General features: G+C 41.1%; 1 pseudogene; it reads left to right on the top strand.

Annotated features, from left to right (window-relative positions):
* The first annotated feature begins 1,236 nt into the window (after positions 1-1,236).
* On the top strand, positions 1,237-2,040 carry LOC116481029 (tubulin beta-8 chain-like; annotated as a pseudogene).
* The last annotated feature ends 4,839 nt before the right edge of the window (positions 2,041-6,879 follow it).

A 6,879-nucleotide genomic window follows, 5' to 3' on the forward strand; every position in this document is an offset into this window, starting at 1 on the left:
GTCTCCCAAAAGACTCACTGACTCCCAACCACCAAGTAACAAGCTCTGCAGACAAGACCAGCCACACAATTTGCACAGCCCAATGCAAATGGAAATTCAGGACCTTTTGTTCAAAAGTCAGGAAAAGAGTGCCAGTAAAAGTACTACAATATTAAATTTTTTCCTTTCTTCCACAGTCTTTCTCTCTCTTCTTGTGTCATGGTGATTTTTATTTGCTATTTAAAGTTGTGCTCCCTCAGGCATGGGAATACTTGCAGGACAAGTACAGACCTTCACAGGTGCCCAGGGGCCCTGCTCTGCCTGTGACCCTACGCATGTAGCCCACGACCTCTCTGCATCCACCAAACTAACAGGCTGTGCCCTACTCAGGGGCAGAAAAGTCATTCTCCTCTTCCCGCGGTTCCATGGCCCTACTGTCCCAACCCATAGTGGATGGGCAACCACCATGGAACGGGAACCTCCATGCCATGCGTTCAGTGTTTGGATGAGGTGGGCCACAGACTTTCCTGCCAACTCACTCACCAAATGTACTGTGGAGTTACCAGCCTGGGGCAGGGACAGCCACCACCTCGCCCTGCCCTGAGATGCTGTGGGGCACCCATCGACCCTGAACCTCCCATATCTGTGCTCAAGCCCCCATTAGGGGAAAAAGGCAATGGCAGAATGCTGCCCATGTCAGCCCCAACACCCTTGAGGTGACCACCTCAAGCAGAAGGCACATCAGTTAATGGGGTACAAGCAGAGAGGTAGAGGCAGGGTGAGGCCAGAGTGTGAGGGCATAGGAAGCAGGTAGCCATGAACCCATCCTGGGGAAGTGGGAGGAGGGGGGACCAGGAGGGAGCTGAGGCTCTATGTCCCTGGCACATGCTCCATTGTTCCATCGGACTTCACTTACGAAAATACAAATTCTAAAGTAAAAATACAAGGAATGTCATGACAGCAACTGCTGAGCATTAAGCCCAGTTAGGGGGCCCTTCTGAGCTGGGGATCCTGTGTGACTGCACTGTTCTCACACCCTAAGGCCAGCCCTGTCAGCAGACAGTGGGATCTGAAGAGACGAAACTTTGAAGCCACAAAAAGTGTTGTTACACCCTTCCTCCAGGGTCATGGGGGCCTACTTACCATATATTTCAGAACCTAGTGGGGCACTCAGGTGACTCTTCTCTGAAGAAGAAAAGTTGATTTGACTTATTATGTGCACCTAGTATAAAGGTGGCTGGCAGTTTCTTCATATACATGGTGTCCCACACAGTGGTGGTGCCCTACAACACCACTTTCTCAGTCTACCAGCTCATAGAAAATGCAGGTGAGACCTTTTGCACTGATAATGAAGCTCTCTATGACATCTGCTTCAGGACCCTAAAGTTGCCCACACCCATCTACAGTGACCTGAACCACCTGGTATCTGCCACCATGAGTGGAGTCACCACCTGCCTGCACTTCCCAGGCCAGCTGAATGCTGACCTTGGGAAACTGGCCATAAACATAGTCCCATTCCCCCACCTGCACTTCTTCATGCCTGGCTTTATCCTGCTGACCAGCCGGGGCAGCCAGCAGTACCGGGCCTTGACGGTGGCTGAGTTCACCCAGCAGACGTTTGATGCCAAGAATATGCTGACTGCCTGTGCGACCCTGCAAGGCTGCTACCTAATGGCAGCTACCATTTTCAGGGGCCACATGTCCCGGAGGGTGGTGGACGAGCAAATGCTTAACAGCCAAAACTAGAACAGCAGCTACTTTGCTTACTGGATCCCCCACAATGTGAAAACAGCTTTCTGTGACATCCCATCCCCAGGGCAAAAAATGTCTGCTGCCTTCACTGGCAACAACATGGCCATCCAGGAGCTGTTCAGGCACATTTCAAAGCAGTTCACTGCCATGTTCAGGCACAAGGCCTTTTTGCCCTGGTGCGTGGATGAGCACATGGATGAGATGGAATTCACTGAGGCCAAGAGCAACAGGAACAACCTGATGTTCGAGTACCAACAGTACCAGGAGGAGGGAGAGTTTGAGGAGTGGGCCCAGCAGGAGGTGGCCTAGTAGAGCCTTCTGTTAGATAGAAGTGATACAAATTCTTATTCACTCCCAGTGTGTTCTGTGAAAGCTATGTCTCTCTGTATGTGCACTTGCTGTGTGTTCACCTGTATTAAAGCATTTTCATAGTAAAGAAGAAAAAGTTATCTAAGTTATGTAAGTTTTGCATCACCAAGCACAGTAGTTAGGCAAAGAAAATCCTCTAAGAAATTCACACTTTTTGAAGAGGGTGATTAAATCATTAGTGAGATACAATAACAGCAACGATAATAAAAGCATTAACACCTTCCCAAGCAACAGTGTTGCCACAGAGGAAAGCAACTGGCAAGTACATTTGTGCTCATTCAGATATGATTACTGCTCTTTGCTTTTAACTGGATTTGGTAGAAAACTAATATAAATACATGTTTTTTTAAGTGTCCGATGAAGAAAAAAAGGAAATATAGTATATTTTATTATGGGAAGTTATCAACTTATATTGGCCAAAATCTGAAGATCACCAAGTAACAGAATAGTAAACCAGTCAGGTTACAACTTAATGAGGAGCCTCAGCTTTTCTTTCCCAGTAGAACACAGACTGATAAGGAGAAGAGATAACTATTTTCTTCCATTGTTTCCCTCCTCTTTTCATCTAAGCACATTACACTGAATATTCTGTTAGATTATATCACCCTGGACTTCACCTCCTCTTTCTTCTTTCGACAGCATTATGTTAGCACATTTGATATCGAGCATATTTCACTATGTTCCTGATTCATAATTATATTATTTGAATTTATAATGTTTTGTTGATGTCAACATTGAGATTATCATAGTTTCATTAAGCATATTTCATGCTGTAGTGTGTTTTGGTCACTGGCTCAGGTTATAGCAATAAGGATTCTAGAAAAATAAGAAGGTATATTAGTTTTATGTGGAATAAATCACTGTGCAAACATTCAATTTTATTTTATAGTGTGTTTATTATTCCATCATCCCCTCCCACGATGTTAATAGTTTAAATTTTAATATATGAATGCAACATACAATACACAAATGATTTCATCTGGCTATTTCAATAACAAGAAAACAAATTAAATAAAAATGAAAGGGAAGTTTTTGCCATCTGCTACTTTGAAGAACTATTATTAATGCATAATCTAATTATTGTACAACTGTGTGATTCTCAGCCTTTATGTTACTTTTTTTATCTTTCTGTGGAAAAAAAAAAAGTCTTTTAAAAAGGTTCTCCCTTCAAAGAGCTCTGGAGCCCTCAATTCCAGGGGCTTCAGTATGCTTCAGTAACTGTCTAACCTCATCAATTCCAGTGGATTCAATACACTTTAGTAAATCCCTCTCATCGCCCTACTTTGAACCTTGTCAACTCTAACATTAACCCCAAAATACTACTCTCTGACAAGTTCTTACCTTGCCAGCCCTTGACTCATCCACCGATCCTTCCTGGCCTCAAGTCCTTCCCTGCCATACGGGACACTACGGTTTACCACTTGGCATATCATTTCTCTCTAACAAGTTTAATTCTCTAGAGCATGTGTTTGATTTCATAGGCACTGATAAACAATTTCTCAATTTTTTAATTGGTCTTTGTCCTTCTTTCTTATGTATTCACTTACTGTTCCCTGCAAGCTCCCAATCTAACCCTAATTTCCATCTTCTCAGCAGATGGTCTTGCCTTAGATACCACTGAATACTTAGTGAAGTCTCAGCCATCTTCTTTTTGTCATCCATGCTCAGAGTAAGAGGTATGTCTCTTCCCCATTAATTCTCTACTTTTCTCATCATCTTAGGCCTCCCACAACTTTCCCTTCCCTCTCCTTCGAGAGCTTCCCCAACTATTTCTCTTCCCCTCTCCTGTGAGTTCAACCTCTTCCCCTTACTGGGTCTGTTTTTCACATTATAAGCATGCTCAACTTTGTTCACTTAAAACAATGCAACAAAAGACACCTTCTCATCCCACAATACCTGACCAGTTTCTCTAACACATACAGGGCTTACATTTCACATCTTATTTTCCCTACCTCACCCTCATGCTACCTCTCTTCACCTAGTTAAATCCAACTCTTCTTTTGGATATTAGGACACGTATCAAACCTTGGGGAAATTATCCTGACTGCCCAAGCCTGATCAACTTCCATTGTCAAACACTTGCAATGGACTGTATTCCCTCTCTTCAGAGAATTGTTCTAATTTTAATTATACACACATTAACATGATTCATTTATTAACTTTTCTTCCCATTACTCTTTAAGCTTTCAGAGAGCAGGCACCATATTCTTTTGGAACAGCATTTTACCCTCAGTGTATTACACAGATCCTAGAATATATTTGGTGTTTGACAAACATTTGTAAATGAATGGATATGTTCATTGATTGTATCTCTTAAGTCCTCTTCTAAAAGTATATTGTAGTTAGCCCATTGCTCTGGTATGCATGTGGGTGTCCCTTAAAATTCCTATGTTGGAAATTAACCCCCAATGTGATAATACAGCCTTTAGGAGGTGATTAGGAGGTACAGTCTTTAGGAGGTGATTAAGTCATGAGGGCTTTGCCCTCATGAATAGAATTAGTGCTTTTAAGAAAGAGGTTGAAGGGAGCTGCCTTGCCCTTCTGCCATGAGAGGACACAGCTATAAAGTGCCACTAATGAAACAGAGAATGAGCTCTCACCAGACACCAAACCTGCCAGTACCTTGATCATGGATTTCCCAGCCTCCAGAACTGTGAGCAATAAATTCTGTTGTTTAAAAATTACCTTATCTAAGGTATTTTGTTATCACAGCAGGAATGGAGTAAGACGTATTCAGAAAAACAAATATGAGTCTTTCAGAAAAATAAAACACCCAATTTTTTCTTCATATTAGTGATGCTAAAAGGCAAAGAGCATGCACAAGGAGAAAAAAAAAAGGCATTGGCTTAAGGATTGGGAAGCCAACTGCCAGTCTGTCTGCCATGCTTAACCTCTTACACATTGTGGGAAACAGACCTGCATTTTTTGAAGGTTCTTCTGAAACCATCTAATTTTCAGAATATTGCCCATTAATGCAATTAATGGACTATTTCAGAAGAAAACTTTGAAAACTGTATTATTTCTCAATAAATATTTTGAAATTATTTGTATCTATTGAGCACCTACTTAACACATGCTAATTTGGCCTATGGACTTGCTTTTAACTATGCACTAGCTCATACATGCATAGCGACGAGCATACCTGGATATAACTAAGATGCCACAGAAATGGTTTCCTTTACCACAAGGAAACACAGCTCAATTCCAATTACACATGGAAACTAGAACTTGGATACCATTTATTTCTCTGGTGAAAAGATGAGGAATATGTTGTAAAAAATGGTGACAGAGTGTCCATTTCTAATGGGGAATTTTGACACTCTATTAATAATCAATTTTTCATGGATTTTCCATTTGTCTTTCTCCCAGAAGACGCAGTGGTTTAAAAATGTGTATTTTCTAATAATCTTCTATTTTTATAATTTATCTTTCATCAAACTGTCTGCTTTGGCTTTGTCTGAAGTAAAGGATGAAAAAAATAACCTGCTTAAAATGTTTTAATAGAGTTTACCAAGATAAATTCCTGAGGTAGGTTTCATCTGGTATTCCTATTTCCAGAGACTTCACCATGTGGAAAGATGCTCTAAACCGATAATTATGTAAACCTGAAGGAGAACATTTGGCTAAACACATGTAGCTGGACTTTCAACAAAGTGTGCAATTATGTTTTATAAAAGTAATGCCACTAAGCAAAAGAGACAGAGTCCTTTTTTAAGTCATCGAAAGTAATTATATAAGTTCTCACACTCAGAGGACCAATATTTACTAAGTTTCCTAATGGCATTTAGCAACAAGGCTTACTATTAAAAAAGGAGATGTGGAAGCATTCCCTTTGAAAACTGGCACAAGACAGGGATGCCCTCTCTCACCACTCCTATTCAACATAGTGTTGGAAGTTCTGGCCAGGACAATTAGTCAGGAGAAGGAAATGAAGAGTATTCAATTAAGAAAAGAGGAAGTCAAGTTGTCCCTGTTTGCAGATGACATGATTGTATATCTAGAAAACCCCATTGTCTCAGCCCAAAATCTCCTTAAGCTGATTAGCAACTTCAGCAAAGTCTCAGGATACAAAATCAATGTACAAAAATCACAAGCATTCTTATACACCAATAACAGACAAACAGAGAGCCAAATCATGAGTGAACTCCCATTCACAATTGCTTCAAAGAGAATAAAATACCTAGGAATCCAACTTACAAGGGATGTGAAGGACCTCTTCAAGGAGAACTACAAACCACTGCTCAATGAAATAAAAGAGGATACAAACAAATGGAAGAACATTCCACGCTCATGGGTAGGAAGAATCAATATTGTGAAAATGGTCATACTGCCCAAGGTAATTTATAGATTCAATGCCATCCCCATCAAGCTACCAAAGACTTTCTTCATAGAATTGGAAAAAACTACTTTAAAGTTCATATGGAACCAAAAAAGAGCCCACATCGCCAAGTCAATCCTAAGCCAAAAGAACAAAGCCAGAGGCATCACACTACCTGACTTCAAACTATACCACAAGGCTACAGTAACCAAAACAGCATGGTACTGCCACCAAAACAGAGATGTAGATCAATGGAACACAACAGAGCCCTCAGAAATAATGCCGCATATCTACAGCTATCTGATCTTTGACAAACCTGACAAAAACAAGCAATGGGGAAAGGATTCCCTGTTTAATAAATGGTGCTGGGAAAACTGGCTAGCCATAGGGAGAAAGCTGAAACTGGATCCCTTCCTTACACCTTATACAAAAATTAATTCAAGGTGGATTAAAGACTTACA

This window comes from Hylobates moloch, unplaced genomic scaffold, assembly GCF_009828535.3.
Source record: "Hylobates moloch isolate HMO894 unplaced genomic scaffold, HMol_V3 SCAFFOLD_3, whole genome shotgun sequence".
Lineage (NCBI taxonomy): Eukaryota > Metazoa > Chordata > Mammalia > Primates > Hylobatidae > Hylobates > Hylobates moloch.